At 43.5% G+C, this 16,716-nt stretch overlaps 1 protein-coding gene and 1 long non-coding RNA gene across 2 annotated transcripts in view; both read left to right on the plus strand.

Annotated features, from left to right (window-relative positions):
* Positions 1 to 16,716, plus strand: part of dip2bb (disco-interacting protein 2 homolog Bb) — a 44,841-nt gene that overhangs the window by 371 nt on the left and 27,754 nt on the right. The gene's annotated exons all lie outside the window — the stretch shown is intronic.
* Positions 31 to 12,530, plus strand: LOC119616945. Its single transcript, XR_005233046.1, has 2 exons — positions 31 to 3,065; positions 3,177 to 12,530. It is a non-coding gene; the product is annotated as an uncharacterized LOC119616945 (long non-coding RNA).

Consider the following 16,716-nt stretch of genomic DNA (forward strand, 5'->3'; position numbering starts at 1 on the left):
GGGGAGGGGGGAGGGGGGGTCCGGTCCGGTCCAGTCTCCTCCGGGCCACAGGGGGGTGAGTCTCAGCTGCTGCAGTGGATCAAGTCACGATTACAGGAAATCATAAATAACACAGTGACCTCTTTTAAGCCATTCTCCTCTGATTGGTCGTTGTTACTTTAAACATCAGCGGGTTGGTGTCTGCAGTATCTCTGACATTTGATTTCATTTGCATCAGCACCATCACCCTGTTCTTCCCACACACTGCTTATCATCTGAGTTAAACATTGCAAAGGGGTTGTTTTTTTTTAGATGAACATGGGTCAGGTTGAGCTCCCTGTGGGCCTTCTGTGTGTGTGTGTGCAGCCTGGGAGATAAGTGGACACTGATGCTGTGTCCCATCTACCACCTGCCTCCTATCCGAGGCTGGATAGCAAATAAATCATTTCTTTTTTTTATTTCTTATATTCAGGTCTGACTGTGGGAAAGGGGGATATAGATCTGGCTGTTATGCAAGTCTCCTCCTCACTCTGACTGTGAATCATTAGGCAGCAACTTGTTTTGTGCCGTGCAGCTCTCTGGTGCCTGGAGGTGGATGAGTAATGTTATGTTTCACATGGGGCCAAGCGGTGCCACTAATGATGGGCTCAGTCACCTTTTTTTATTTTATTTATTTTTCCTGCATACATTTGACTCAGCCCAGGTAGGTGGCTAGGTGAAACTTCACAATCACAGGAAGGAGCATGGCTCTTTGGCTTGCAAAATAACCTTTCAATACTCTTTATAATGCTAGAACAGTGTGTAAATACGGAATTTGCTGCGGCAGGGAAGAGTGTATGCATGTCGCCTAAAGATGCAGGCGGATGATAATGTTTTTGTCATGTCTGTGTGTGTTTGTGTCTGTTACCAAATTAACTCCTCACTGGAGGAATTTCAATAAAACGTGCAGAAAGTAAGCACTGGATACACACGTACATCTGGTTAACTAAGGCAACTTGATTCAAGATGGCTGCCACAGCCCACTGTTCTTAGGGATCGCAAACATGGCTGTAATTCAGTCACGTTTACAGATGTTGAGCTAAAACTTGGTTAGGCAGTAGCTGAGAATCATACCCGACACATACTCTAAGCGCTAACGTTTCGCCAGCTCACATCAAATCGTGCGTTTTGTCGTTTCGGAGTTGGATCAAAAGGACTACAACTTCGTCGTCTCTCAGTATAAGATGATCTTGCATTCCGTCTAGGAATACTAGGTCTTTAAATAACAATGGTGTCGGGTGTGGTTACTGAGGCGAAACCAATTTGCAGACTCGCGGTGAGCGCCAAGAAAACTAATTTATTTCAAATAAGAAAACAAAAACAAAAGGCTGACGTGGCGGCAAACAAAAACTAAATAACAAAAATCCAGAGCGCAGGGGGACACTGAGAGGCGAGACGCGAGGATAACCTGAAAGCGTGCAGTAAGAGAGGGAAATGACCAGGTTTTAAAGGCCGTGGGGAATTAGGAGAAGTGGGTACAGGTGAGTGATGACAAATGTGGGGGCAGGTGAAGATGGGCGTGGCAAGAAAACGAGGGATGACACAAGGAGCAAAAACTGAATAAAGACTAAACAAAACAATTGAATACCTAAAGAAACAATAAGCCCAATACAAAAGACTGAGTTAAACTGAACACGGGATAACCAGAAAAATAAAACAACAATAACCCTAATACAAAAAGAAAACCCAAGATAATAACTTCTGATTTCAGATCAGGTGTTCGATGTGTCGTCAGATGATGTAACCTCAGGAGTGTGTACTGGAGCCCAGTAATCCCAGCACTGTAGTAACTCTTGTGTTATTGTCCCACATCAGTTTTTGTAAAATATCAAAGGCTTGATCGTGAAGCATGCTGTCGAGTGTAGTTACAGACGGATGAGTTTGTGGTGTGAAAGAGTCGCACAGCGTCGCCTGAGTGGCTTCGAGCCCGCATAGTAACATCTTGCTCGTGGAATGGATTTTGTCAACTCTGCTCGACTCACGCCTCTATCAGGACAGGAAACAACATTATAACCGGAGCGGACAAATGGGTGCGTTCGATCGCTTCAGATGTGACCGCGGAGGCCATGAATACAGACTCGTCAGATCAGGGCATGTGTCTCCGGCCTCTTATTGTCCAGTTTTGGCGTGCCCGGGTGAAACGTAGCCTCAGTTTCCTGTTCTTCACTGACAGGAGGGGCGCCTGGTGGGGCCTTTCTGCTGCTGGAGGTTCGAGGTGTTGTGTGTTTTCGAGATAATGTTCTGCAGCCCTCGGTTGGAACGAGTGGATATTTGAGCCGCTGTTGCCTTTCTGTCATCTCAAACCAGTCTGCCCATTCTCCTCTGACCTCTGACCCCAGCGAGACATTTCCATCATCAAAACTGCTTCTCACAAGGTGTTTTCTCTATTCTGGACCTTTCTCTGTAAACCCTGGAGGGGGTTGTGTGTAAAACTCTCTGTGGGTTTCTGAAATACTCAGATCAGCACCAACAACCACACCACATTCAAAGTCACTTAAATCCACGTTCTTCCTCAGTTTGAACTTCAGCGGATCGTCTTCACCACGCCTAAGTGCTCTGAGATGCTGTCGTGTGATTGGCCGGTTAGCTATTTGTGTTAACAAGCAGTTTAACAGTAGGACCCAATGAAGGGGCGCACCTTTGCTGCCATTTTAATCTACAGAAACACCACGACACAGTTTAAAGGGATTTGATGGTTGTATCATCTAACTGACCTGGGGTCCAGCTCTGTCTGAGCCAACATTTTTTAACACAGTAAAGGTAGTTACAAAGGTTAGTAAACAGCTAAACTGCTTAGAAATAAAGAAAATGGTAACTAAAACATCCATCCCATTTTATCTGAATCTGTATTGTAACACTGCTACCTTTTTGCATTATTACACATCCTGGAGTGAGACTGTATTGGTTACTTTAATAATAACCGATCTTTGTCTTTTGAGGACCCGTTTAAGTGATTCCTGTTTGGATTATCGACACATGGAGCGTAACTCTGTAAGTGCTGTCAGAGTAACTCGTGATGGTTTCGGTCTTCGGGGTGAGACTGAGTGGTAAGGTGACACCCCACATCCTTCGGTTACAGTCTCACAGGATCCGGCAACCATTTGTAACTTTAGATCGAATGCATTTCTTTTTCCTAATGGAAAGCCTCTGCTTCCCAGATGCCTCGCTGCTGCACCGCCGCCTTCCAGCGCCGATGAAGCACCTTTGCCGTCTGCCCAGCCTGCTCCGGGCTGACGGCGCACGGCGAGCAGCAGCTGGACACCCAGTGAGACGGATGCTTTCTCATGGATATCCTTTACATGGCAACAATCCTCTCCTTTGTTGTCCTCAAAGATGTGACTTCCCCTAGCAACGGACGGAGAAAAATGTGCATCTCCCTTCTTTTTTTTTTTTTTTTTTACTGAAAACAGAAGAAGTTTAAGGCTGCTCGGCGGGTGTGTATGTGTGCATATTAGTCATGTCTGTCAGAGAGAAAGAAGGGAGGACAGAGCAACTCCACCTACTTTAACTTCCACGACTGTAAGGACACAAAGAAAACCTTTGAGATGGTCAAGGTCTTAGTGACCGAGTCGGACTGGAATCCAGAGCTTCAAACCACAACTTTCTAAGCTGCTCGGGCCGAGAATACGTGTGGGCTTCACAGACTTTGTGTTTATTACATCCAACATGAAGGCTGTTGGTGGAATGGTTCGTTGAATGGGTTTCAGATATTGGAGTTGCTAATGACTTGAAAGTGAATGACAGGAAGTGGAAAGTGACCAGCGGACAATATGCTTTGTTTAGGTGATCTTTACAAAACTGAATAGAGGCCACAGGGCGGTGACCTCTGACCCCTTTTACTTTTTCAACTAGAATCTGTCCAGATCACCAGAGCTGTTTAGTTATTTCTGAGTCATCCATTTAATGCCTTGAATTGTTTGTTTGTTTTAACATTACTGCTCATATTTCATTGTTGAGAAGTTCAACGTCTTTGGCTGAATTTAGGAAATTATGTAAAATGTGCTTTAATGTTATTAACAGAACGTGCAGCTGCATAAAAAGCCGAACAAAACCATTTTCTGTCTGAAATGCCTCACCGAAGATGGCCTCCGGGAAGCTCCTCTGAAACATCTCTTGCTCTGTTAGATTTTCATTTTACAAAACATTAGCTTCTGTTCTGTGAAACTACTAAATCAGTACTTTTTTTTTCTCCCCCCAACCACCGACTCAATTATTCATTCTGGTTAGTGTGCTGGCAACCCTTCTGGTAATCATACAGCAATTTATTATTGCCTGATACTAAAGGATGATAATGTTTTTCTGTGTGTGTGTGTGTGTGTGTGTGTGTTTTGCTGTCTTTTAGCAACATATCTAACAGACAATATTTTCATTTTAATGAAACTCTCAGGCAGTAATAATTGGATGGACGTCTACAACCTTTTGAAGTCAACCCAGTTCAAAATGGCCACCACAGCTGCAGGACTTAAAGCCAACACAACAATGGCTCTAAGTCAGTCAGTTTTACAGACACTGAGCCAAAGTTTGGCGTGGTAGTAGCTGAGACTAAGCTCTAACACATTTTGCGATACTGTCATCTAGAAGGTTTGGCCGATGCAGATTTAGCTTCGCCTCTTCTCATAATAAGGTCGTTTCAGTTTAAAACTTCATCATGAAAGGCAGCAGGTGATATGCTTTCCTTCAAGGAATGCTAAGCTTTTATAGACGGCAATTATCCTCAGAGGTGTGTGTGTTTTTGTCTAATCAGATCTCCAGCTCCTCCCACCTGCTCCTGTTCTCCTCTGGTTAAATTAAAGTCCATGATTCACCTGTTACCAGGTGAATGCTACTGATGAAGCATCACAATGGAAGTTCACAAAGTAACGAGCTCCACCTTTCTGGTCCCATCTGTCTATAAACACTCTGCGACCAGCTACTTCTGCTTTGGCGACGTGCTGGAAGTAAATGAGGGTGCAGATGTTGATAAATCCTAACCCTAACCCTAACACGTTTGGAAAGCAGTGTGTTGAAATCAGCCAGAACATAAAAAACCAAATAAAGTCACCACTTGTCTTGTTTATAGCGGCGTATTCTTCAGGGAAACCTTGAGGGCTGGCCTTCTTGTGGACGTTACCGTGACTTTTATTGCCAGCTGAAACATTTTTATAGACCGAACACATCTCCTCGATGGCGGCGGCGGCAGCACTCTCCCACGCCAGCGATCTCCTGCAGTTCAGGCATATCATTCTGCTGCGGAAGAGGCCCCCCCCCTGCCGTCAGCAGAGCAGAAGCTTTTCAGAAACATAACAAAAAGCCTTAAAGTTTTGAACTTCTGACCCGCAGATTTTTCAGATTACAGTCTCCAGGACCTAAGAGACCAGCTGCAGATGTCCTGTGTGCGTACTGTGCTGGGAGAATCTGCTAGGCGGCCTCTTCCTACTTTCTCTTCCTCTTTTTTCTTTTTTTTTTAAACCATATCTTCTGTTGAAATGTCTTATCTTTGCAGGCTGACACTTGTGAAGTAGCACTAAATGGAGTATAATGTTAGCCAACCAGGATTTCGTCAGTGGCTGTTCGGCAAACGAGGATCAAGTCTGTCTTTGCAGATTTATGGCAAAAATATGGCACGCTTGTTGAAAATTTGAAGCAGATTTTCAGCTGTTCGAGCTATGCTTATACTAGGTGTTTATATAGCTACAGCTTTAAAAATGTGTCTTGTATTTTTTGTGTTGAAAATCAATATAATTCCAGTCATTATATGTGGATGTTTGAAACCATAAGGAGCTCTGTGCTGGTCGAATGATCCGTGCCATCTGCACTGTTCCACTCTCCACGCGTTTATTGCCATAAATGCATCACATGTTCTGGAAGCGGACAGATTGGCGTCACTTTCGGCAGTTTTTCATCCATTTCAGAATATGATCAGCTTCTCAGCCTGGGCTGTAAAGAGCGGGTCAATAATAATAATGATGATGCCTGGTGAATTTCATCATCGATTCTGCCCGCAATGCTGCGCAGGACAGGCAGGTTTTCACGTCGGCGGCCTGGTCTGTACTGCCAGAGAGAGAGAGAGAGAAATGAGAGATTATAGTCCTGCCTGCTTCTCTCAATCTAGGTCACAGAGCATCAGGGGGCAACATGCTAACTCGTTTAGCCCGTGAGTCACATAGGCAGGGACTGCTGCCGGGGATCTCTCCCTGTGTCCCAGTCACCACCACTAACTGCTCCCTGTCTGTTTCCACGTCTACCCATATTTACGCGTCGCTCGAGTTCCCCTTTTATACAAATGAGGACGCTTTCTTACATGGTAAACCTGGTGTTAGTAGCGTTATTATTCAGCGTCCAAAACCCCTCGGCGAGCTTGTCATGTTTGCTGCGTTTTCTAAACAATGTATAAAACAGGTTACAGCATGAAAAAAAAAAGTAAAAAATTAGATTACACGTCCTAATATGGATTTAGCTGAACTCCTATGGTTGTTTGTTTACAAAGGCGATTACTTAAAGGTTTCGTTTCATCTGTTTCGTACCACTTCCTCCAAGATGTTGGCCTGCTTTTCTGCTGCTCGTCCTCTGCTATTTGATTTACTGTGTACAAAATAAGGTGCGCCTCCTATCCTGGATAGGTTGTCGAGCCTGGAGTCATACAGGGAGCTCGGCTGCTTATGACATTTTGCATGCACCCTCATCACTCGACCACTGGGACCGTCCTCGGCGATGAAGAGTTTTTCAGCGTTAGCGGTGCTTGGCTCTTTCTCACTCAGGAATAGAGACAGTACAGCGGGTTTTGTCTGAGTAGATATTGTGTTTCGCAAGAATAAATTCATCTGTGTACTTTTGTGCATCTGCCTTGCGTCTGTGCGGCGTGTTGAGGTACGAGGCTGCAGGAAAATAACATCATCTCTTTATACTCTACGCATCTGATGCTTCAGCACACGCCTGGTTGGGATGGATTTATTGGTCATGCTTCTAAGATCTGTGACTTTGAAACATCACATTTACTTCATACGCACCTCTTAACAATGTCAATGCTACTTTATTTATAAAGCGCATCAAAAATGATTAAAAAACCCCAACAATTTCAGTAAAACACAACAGATAAAATGAATGCAAGTAATTGAAGTAAAAGTAAATACTATAGTACTATATTAACAGCAACATGCTGCACTGCAAACAAGACTGGTGTTGTGTCGACTGCTTCTGCTGTGATTATTATAAATATAATTATGAAATAACAGCATTTTGCTATGCAAGGTATTGGGGCTGCGGTAACCCAGGTTGTGTCAGGAAGGGCGCCCAGAGTAAATCAGCCGCCGAAGCTTTCATACGAGTTTGCAACCCCTGCAAAAGGAAGCAGGGGCAACAAGACAACACTCACAATGTGAGTCTTCACCACGTGCACTAATCGTTGCTCTCAGAAGACTCTCTAAACACCTGGAGCTCGGTAAAATACATATACACCTCTTACATAATGACCATAGTGTGAGCCTCTCCGTTGCACCGACCTGTGAACACGACAGATAAGCAGCAGCAAGGACTCAGATAAGGACCGAAACGTCACGCCAACTACAACAGTGAGGCCGTTATGCTGAGGCTGCGGAGCGCCGGCTTCCTGCGACTCTGAGCAGGAACAAGTGGGTGAAGACAATGGATGACACAGATGAAAACGCCATTCTTAGGCCATAGTGTAACTTTACCATCCTTCAACCCAGTACAGGTGCAGTATTTGTTATAGAAATGCATTGTTAGCGCTGCCCGCAGGTAAAGGTGTTTTTAGTTTCTCTAGCATACATGACAAAATATCAGACAGCAGCTTTAGTTTGGGGGGGATTTTCTGCTTTGTCTCCGAACGTTCTTGTGTTTGATAATGCTGGATGGGTGGCAGAGCTTTTTGTTGCATGTATTTGTGTGTATCATCGTGTCAGTGGCCGGGGCTGTAGCTGGTTTTACTTGAATCATAAAAACAAGACACTCTCCCATCACCCATGTCGCAATAAAGCCCAATACTTGGACTCAGAATCCATATTTATAGACAACCATATGTTTTTGTTTTGACCAAGACCCCTCACTCCCTCCCCTCCTCCTCTTCCTTCTCTTCCTCCACACAAACAGCTGCAAACGCACCGAAGCTTCATGTTCAGAAACCACTGAATTATTTAGACGCGACTCGAGAGCACACCTCCACACAGACACGCGCTGTCAGCTGGGGAGGCTGAATCATCTCGCTTTCAAGTTCCCGGGGAACCTCAGGTGGGCTCGCAAACGGGTTTTGTCTTTAAAGCCGCACTTCACGACATCGTGTGATCAATACAGTCGAGCTTTACCTGATTCTTGTTTCCCCTTTTGGCAGCTTGTAACGACAAGTGACACGACTCAAGTAAAAACCACCAGGGTGGTGTTTTTTTGTTTTTGTAGAAAGAGGAGTAAGTGGCTCATAGGTCATGTTGTTCACTAAATTATTTAATAGAAGAAGCAGTCAGACCAGTGAGTGCTCTGCCATTTAATCCAAGTTTGTAGTTTACATGTTACTTTCTCCTTCGTGACACACCGGTCAAACCTTCAGTTTCTCAGGTTGTGAGCTTTTCCCTGTTTAGTAAAATGGAGCTGCAATGATTGCTTAATCTTAAAGAGATTATCTGGAAGATGAAATGTTTGTCCCTCCATTGTGTTTTAGGCCCTATGTAAAGTATAAACATCGTGGCACTCCAGTTTTCTGCTCAGGCTTTAAGATTTTTCAGTTTTTGTGTCATTACAGGCCAGCTGAAAAGTTCATGGACACAGCTGTACGTCCGCTCACACAGACAGCTTCACCCAGTGAATTTTTCATAAACTGGTTCCAGATTAAGACAGCCGTACGTTGAAGCCGCTCCTCCATCAGGACAATGAAACGCTGAGCTAAGCTGTTACAGCCGAGGGACATCTGCTCCAAATGTGCCGGAGAAATGTAGCTGGTAAAATGCAGAAACGTTTCTCCTGAATTAGAGCAACTCATTGAAGTGATTCTCATTAACTCATGAGTGTAAAAGAAGAAAAGTACTTTTGCTTTTTTTTTAGAAGGTATGTGATCTCAGATGGTTAGTGTTTGAACTGGTAATCAAACGATGAGTCCCAGGTGTGAATTAGTTCATGTTTAAATGCCACCATTTTTATTCGGTGACGTGACAGATTTACACTTGGTCACACTCCTGAAAGAACTGCATTATGTGGAACTTAACGTGTTAAACGGTTCAGCAGCTAGCTGTAAATGGCCTTTCTAGCCAACCAGGCCACTCAAAGTGCTTCACAACACAATCTGTGCCCTCATTTACCCATCCACACACTCGTTCATACTGCACTCCACAAAGCTGATCTGAATAAGTGCTTTAGATCACATCCTCACAGATCAGATGCAATTAGAGGTTCACTGTCTTGCCCAGGAACACTTCAACATGTGGCATACTGGTGGAATCGAACCTCTGGAGGATGACTGCTCTTAACCACTGATCCACAGCCTATGACATGTTTGAGAGTGGAGTTGTTTTAAAATGGCTGCAGTTCATCAATCTGGTCAAAATCAAAGTTTTTATCTTCAAACTGAGGTCATTCAACTAGGTGAGACATTAATTGTTTGTAACCTTTCCACAGAACCCCAGTACTAAAGATCTGGACTACACCTTTAAGACCAGAACAAATGTAAATGTGACCTTCTTACTTGTTCAGTGCCGTGGACATTATTTATTATTCAAGTGTTTGGGGAAACTCCTACCTCTTCAGGGGCATTGCTTCAATTCTTTTAACATAAGATTCGACTATTTGCTCTACCAGTCTTAAACGTGCTTAAAAATAGTCATTTTAACAAGTTTAACAATAACCCTCCCGCTCAGTTTCAGTAGACTGCAGTCAGGCTAATGGTCCATGCAGTCAAGAGATCAGACAGGTTGAACCCAAATCCCTGAGTTTAATCCAATTATTTAAACCTAAATAGCTTGTTTTAACCAGCGTCTGTATCTCGGTGAGAAGGCCGAAGAGTAAAATGCTTCAAAGCAAAGAGGACAATCATGAAGACCTGACCCAGTTCTTTATCTGAATAAAATGACATCAATGACTGGACCACAAATCAGTTTGGCTGCTATGTTCACAGATAGTTTTTTCTCCACACATTTTAGTACAGTTTTAATTTAGTGCTTTAAAATTCTCCTTTTTGTATTTCCCTGACCCACACCTCTCTTTTTGTGTATATTCTGGACATGAGTTTAGTAAAACGAGGCTAACATTGTAACATTGTGGAACTGATTCACTAAGGATGAGCTGCACCTGCTTTTAGCAACAAATATTCTGCATCATTTGCTGCAGTTATTTGCTCCATCTTGGTTTCTACCTCAGACCAGTGGGTGTTTGTTGTCCTCGTCTCACTCCCTCTCACTGATGTTGACTCGGGTGGACTGTCCTTATTGTAACCTAATAAATAAGACAACGATTCCTATTAATGGGGTTAATATCTTTAAGTCATGTTCAGCAACCTTTTGAGTGTTAGGAAGTTTTATCATCGTAATTCACTCTAAAGTTTTGTGAATGTAAAATAATCGAGTTTCACAAACAGTTTGGACAACTTCTGTGTAGATCACAGGATTCATCTGCAGCAGTCTCAGACGTCAGATGTCGAATCAAAGGCAAAGATGTTGATTTATCCTTTCTGTGACACGCTGGTGTCCTTTTGTAAAAGCAGCAGATTCCTCCTCTTCCTTTGTCTGTTCTCCGGGTCACATTTACCACCAACTGCTAACGACATGTGGCAAACAGCGCTGGTCTTTGGGAATCAGACACTTTTTCTCGCAGCAGTAATTTACATAAACACGGGCTGTTTTTTTTTCTTTAAATTTATGCATCAAACATCATTCAAATGTGAGCTAACCCACGTCAGATCACAGACACTACCTGGTTGGCGGGGCGCATCACCTTTTGCGTGGGCTTTGTGAATTGAAAATGCTCTGTTGTTGTTTTTTTTTTTTTTCCTATTTGGCACACGCAAAGGCCACGCAATCCCTCAGTGATTCAGGATCTGAATGTTAGTGTGAGCTGCATAAATTAACTTGACTGCAGCATTTGGATTACAAGACAGTTCAGCGACAGGCGGTGTTTTGCCTCTAAATTTGTTTTATTTTTCTAGTTTTTTCCTCAGGTAATGCTGTCTTGTTAGCCGTGGCTCACACAGTTTGTGTTAGGAGCATTACCTCTGAGTGGAGCAGTAAGTGAGGGGTGATGTGTCAGGTGTGTTTGCTCCTCCTCCTCCTTTTTTTCCGTTACAAAAGGTAAAAAGTGGGGGAGGGGCGGTGGCTTAGTTACAGCTTCCTTTCTGTTACTTCCACACACTTATTTGCCTTTCTGTTTTGTAAACTTTATTATTACTATTGGGCCTTCTTGGGACTCTGTGTGTGTATGCGTGTGTGTGTGTGCGTGTGTGTGTGGCGTCATCACTCCCCATCCAAGATGACTTTAATGACTGTGTGGAGGAAAACAGGATTCGCTTTGTTACCTGAGTTGGCCGCACCCTGCTTACTGTTTCACAGAGACAGGCTCATTTGAGGCCTATAGGGAAAACGTGTGTGCGTGTGTGTTCAGGCACTTGTACTTGTAATACCAGTTTTATCGTCTGAGTTAACACTAGAACAAACTCTGTTTGATGATATGACTGCATGTGTCTCATTATGTATGAGAAAGACTTGTTTCCTGTACTTTGCTGCTTTTAAAGACTGGGGAAAAAAGAAAACTGCACATGTTGAAGTTAAAGCAAACATTTTTCCAAAGTCCTCCAACCATATAAAATATATCAAAGTAAAAGTTGCAATATTTAAAAAAAAAAAAAGAAAAGAAAACGCTGAGCTGGTTGTTTGTTTATCGCCTATAATGTCAGTCAAACATGTTCTTGTTGACACGCTTGGTGTCTTGTATCAACATGCCGGCCGAGGTGTTCTCTCACGAGCAAGCTCTGAGCACAGGGCGTGGAAGAAGAAGCAGGTGAACCCTTTGAAAGTGTCCGTGTTTAAGTAATCTTTAAGTTTGTTAAGTGACGTTGCAGGGATCCATGCTAACCGGTGACACGCAGGTATTCGTATTGTTCTTCTTTGCTCTTGTCCAGATTAAGTGTCTCGTTGAAATGATTCACGGCGTTGGCTGGAATGAATGCACGCCAGTCACTTGCCAGTAACATCAACTCTAATACCCCCGTCCCTCTTCCAGCTAAAATGGCTCTGGTAGAGCAGCGTAAAAGGCTCAGATACTCGGTGACGTAATAAAGAAGCCCAGAATAACAGCGAACAGCTTCAAGCGTTGTTACTCACATTGTGCTGCTCACCAAGCTTCGATCTTTTTTTTGCTGTGAATAATCAGCACCTCCACAGTCATCTTCATGTGATTGGTACAATTTGTGCAAGTTGTTTGTTTGCCAGATTCTCAGAACATTTTGATTCATGACCCAACAGAAAAGTCGGAAAATGACGATGTCGGTAAAAAATCCGGCGATTTAAAAAAAAAAAAAAAAAAAAAAAAGAAACTAAAGAAACTAAACCATGTGTTCATGGGCTGCTCTCAGTCTTCGCTCTCTCTGGTGATTCATCAAGGTGGGAATCTTACAGCACCTCATTATTCAGTTCACATATGATTATCGATGCACCTCGATGGATCCATAATCACACTTCAACCAAAATCCTGAGCATAGAGTCTCTCTGACCTGAAAGAAACTAATTATTTTGCTCTACACTGCAAAATAAAACAGGTTTCATTCAAACAGGATTGTAGGAACTAAAAAGGACACAGTGACATAAGAATCTGTGGCAATGGACGTCCATTCATCCCGCGATGAAGCCGTCTGACCTGTTTTCCTGATTGTTACCTCGACTTTGTCTTTGGTTCTGGTGCAGCGTGAGGGGAACGGCAACATGGGGTGGCCGTGTTTTATCCCAGCTCCACAGGGCACAACATAAGGGTAGTATCCCATGTGGCTGCATTTTGTGCGTCCTGTCTTTAAAAATAACAGCCTTTATTTATGTTCGCGGCTCGAAAAACTCCATTCGAAGCTGTGCGCAGTATTTGAATGCCGACCTCCGCCCGCCTCATTTCATGCTGCGAACGTTCCTGTGCGTCCTGGAGGCTCTCTTGTGCCTCAGCCAGTCACCAGCAGTCGCAGCCCGGTGAGATACTACCTTTTAGAAGTGGTGGCGAGTAGAAACATGTGCTCAACATGGCTCCAGGGAACGCCACATTTCCCTTTAACCTCACAGAAGCCGCGGTGCTTTCAAACTATGTCTTTCAGTGCAGAAGGAGCTGCAGGACACTGTTAACACTGAGTAATAATCGATTTTTGACATTTGTGAATTGATTTAGAAGCACCCCAAGGAATGTAACCTTCCTGAAGCCCTCAACAGGGAGAGAGATAGAGAGAGGTGGAGAGGGCCTTGTAATTTGACCCAAAGGCCACGGGAGGGTTAACAAATGTGCATAATTTCTAAAACACTACTGCGGTCACACTGGAGGGAGAGAAAGAGAGAGAAATAAATAAAAACCATGATATCCAGATGAGTTGGCGGACAGTCGGTGACTCTCAGGGCTGGGTTTGGATGCTCTCAGTTTAGATTTCAGCTGGTCTGAATGTCATATTAATGCTTTTATAGACTTTATTAATCTCTACTGTCTCTGAGCATTCGAGACAAACAGGTTTAAACTCTCTAAAGGAAGAATAAACTTATAAGAGTTCATCTAGGTTGGATAAAAACCTCTACTTTCCTCTCAGCGTTTGTCTTTGAGTGACATTCATGCTGATTTGTTCTACTCAGGTGTTGTTTTCTCAGCCTTTTACTTCTCCTCCGCAGAGAGAGGAGAGGAGAGGAAGGGGGCAATCTTAAAACGACTCTAATTTAATAAAAAAAATAAGAATAATAATGAAAATCACAGCGGTACATGCAAACTGTGGTGATTTGGGTTTTTTCGGTGTTATGGTTTTGTATTATTTTTGGTTTGTTTGGTTTCTGTCTTGTCTCTTGTTTCATGTTTCATTTGCTCCTCCTCAGTCTCTCTCTCTCTTTGTCTCCCTGCCACACCTACACCTGTCCCCACTTTGTAATCACGTCACCTGTCTCCATTTACCTAATTATCCTCAGTCTTTAAAACCCGGTCATTGCCTTCCACACTCTGCTGGTCCATTGTCTGTGTTAGTTGTCTAAGGTTTGTCTCTGGTTTGTCTATGGTTGTAGCTCGTTTCTGGTTGTTGTTTTTTCCGTCCCGCTTGTCTCCGTCTCCGTTTATGTTAGTTTTAGTTTGTTCTTTATTTTGTTTTTGCTGCCACGTCAGCTTTTGTTTTGTGTTTCTTTAGTTAATAAATTATTTGTTTGTTAAAAATGAGTCTGCGCTCTGGGTTTGCTTTCGTCACTCCACATCATGACACAAACACTGTTTCATTAACCTTTACATTGCTGCCACGTTTGCATTACGCGGTACAAATAGCATATATGTTTGTTAAAGACAAAGGTTCACAGCGTAGAATATCTGCCAAGGTTTTTGATACTTCTCGTAGTCCATCTCAGATGTGTGTTTCCTGTTGCTGATCTTGTTAAGTGTGGTTTGATGACAGCATGAAAGCCTCTGCCAGCTTTTCATTGGAGATTTACTCTTCAGAGAAAACTGCAGCTCGGGCCTTCAGGAACGTTGGTTTGCTGAATAAATAAGAAAGCCCCTTGAAAATAACAGGCTTGAGCTCAATCAATAAAGGCAGCGTGGCTCAGCGCCAGAGAGGGGACACCACGGGTCGTCCTCTGCGTCTCCAACTGATGGACGTGATAGGGGACATTTTGTAGATCTGTGGGTTTTTTTCCCCCTTATCTGGTAATATTTTAACGCCTTATTTAGTTTTCAGGGAGCAGGTGTTGACACGAATCTAAACTGGTTTTCTTGAGAGAGCAGCTGAGTGTGATGTGATGAGAAGTAGAGGCAGAGAATAGAGATTTTTTTAGCTAATTATTATTCAGGGCTGAGTGCCTGTGGGCCAGAAGGAAAGAGCAAGTCTTACTGCAAATCGAATAATCCCGAGTAGAAATCATGAGAGTGTTTTAGGACTCGGCTTTGATGTTTTGAGAAAAAAATTCACCTCAAGGTGTTTTCTTCCACGAAGCGAGCGCCCAATCAGGACGAGCAACGGTTTGATTGCGACCTCCACTATTGGGGCAGACATGACTGGGTCGCTGTTAACTGAGGCCCTCTTCTCCTCGGCGGAGCTGTGCTCTGCCTCTCAAGCAGATTTTGCCCCCCCCAGTGTAAATTATAAGCGGACAGGTTAGGCGTCACGCTCTTGTTTGTGGAATACCCCTTTTCCTGGTGTAACGCAGACTGCTTCCAAACACGTTAAATCTAATCGATTTTTCCAAGTCGTTTCCACTCTAACGTTGCATTATCCAGTGTCGACGTGCTCTCCTTTCGCTGAAGTTTAACCCCTCGTCTCCAGCTGCTGGGACGCAGACAGGAAAAAAAACAGACGAATTCCAAATCATCCAGATGGAAGAGTGATTACATCGAGCCCCTCCCCCCATCACTGTCTCCTTCCCTCTCACTCTGTCTTTCTGCAGAGGAATTGCCTGCTCACATAAGCTAAAAATAAATCATGTGACTGAGCGCGGCCAACTGTAACGTTCATGCATTACTTATGGAAGTGTTTGCTTTTCTTCTCGTTTTCTCCTCAGAAAATAAAAAACCTAGTGGCGGCGGGCTCCCGGGCAGCGAACAGGAGAATCCGTGCTTCTTTCTTTGTTGTGGTTTTCTTGCATTAATGGTCGAAATACTTGAGCGCCACCATCTCATCTGCTGTATTAAAGACCGCTTATAGCTGTCAGTGAAGCTGAATTATTTAAGGTGTCTTTAAGAAGAATGTGATCCAGGGTAAAGATTTAAATAACCCTCGTTGTTTACCTGCTAAGTCCCGCTTCAGCTTTACATTGTGTTCCTGGTGTGGCTATATTATTTGTGCAAGCTCAGTTCTGTTTTTATTTTTAGTCCATTTTAGAGGCTTTCAGCTGCGTCCTCATCCTCCGTTTACGTTCTATACAAACTTTAGAGTCCAATTAATGTTTTTTTGATGGCGGATCATTTAATAGTCTAAGCTCAGAGGTTTGTGTAATGCCTTGTGGCTGGGGTTGATATGACCTCAGAAGAATATACTGTAGGTTTCAAAGAAACAGCTGCAGAGCATCCTTCAAAAACTTAAAACATGTATTTAATTAAAGGCCACAGTTTCACCGCAATGTTTGACTCAGGACTCTTCAAGACTGTTCAAAAGAACTCCTTATCAGAAAAGCAACACAATTTTTATGCTTTTGTTTCGTGTTTGTTTTTATTTGTTTCTTCCTTCGCTCTTCTGTGCCACCTTCTGAATGGGAGTTTGACCGCCACACGTGGAGCTGTTACTGCGCAGATGACAGGATTTACGGATGAGGACGCATGAATAGGGTCTTTGTCGGACTGAGGAAGAGGTGACACAAAGTCCTCCCACTGTCAGTCTCTAAGGGCTGCAGGTGCTTCAGCTGAAGAACAGTGACTTGTTCTCATAAAGCAGAGCCAGACACGGACTCTGCTTTTTTTTTTTTACGTTTCCCTTATTTGTAATGTAAGGTTTCTGTTTGAAGTTCACTGGTTTGTTCCTTGTTAGATTAGAGCGGAGACTGGCCAACATGAGTCACCGCTCGCTGCGAGGCCAGGCTCTACAGA

The sequence above is a fragment of the Kryptolebias marmoratus genome, linkage group LG4 (assembly GCF_001649575.2).
Source record: "Kryptolebias marmoratus isolate JLee-2015 linkage group LG4, ASM164957v2, whole genome shotgun sequence".
Taxonomy (NCBI): domain Eukaryota; kingdom Metazoa; phylum Chordata; class Actinopteri; order Cyprinodontiformes; family Rivulidae; genus Kryptolebias; species Kryptolebias marmoratus.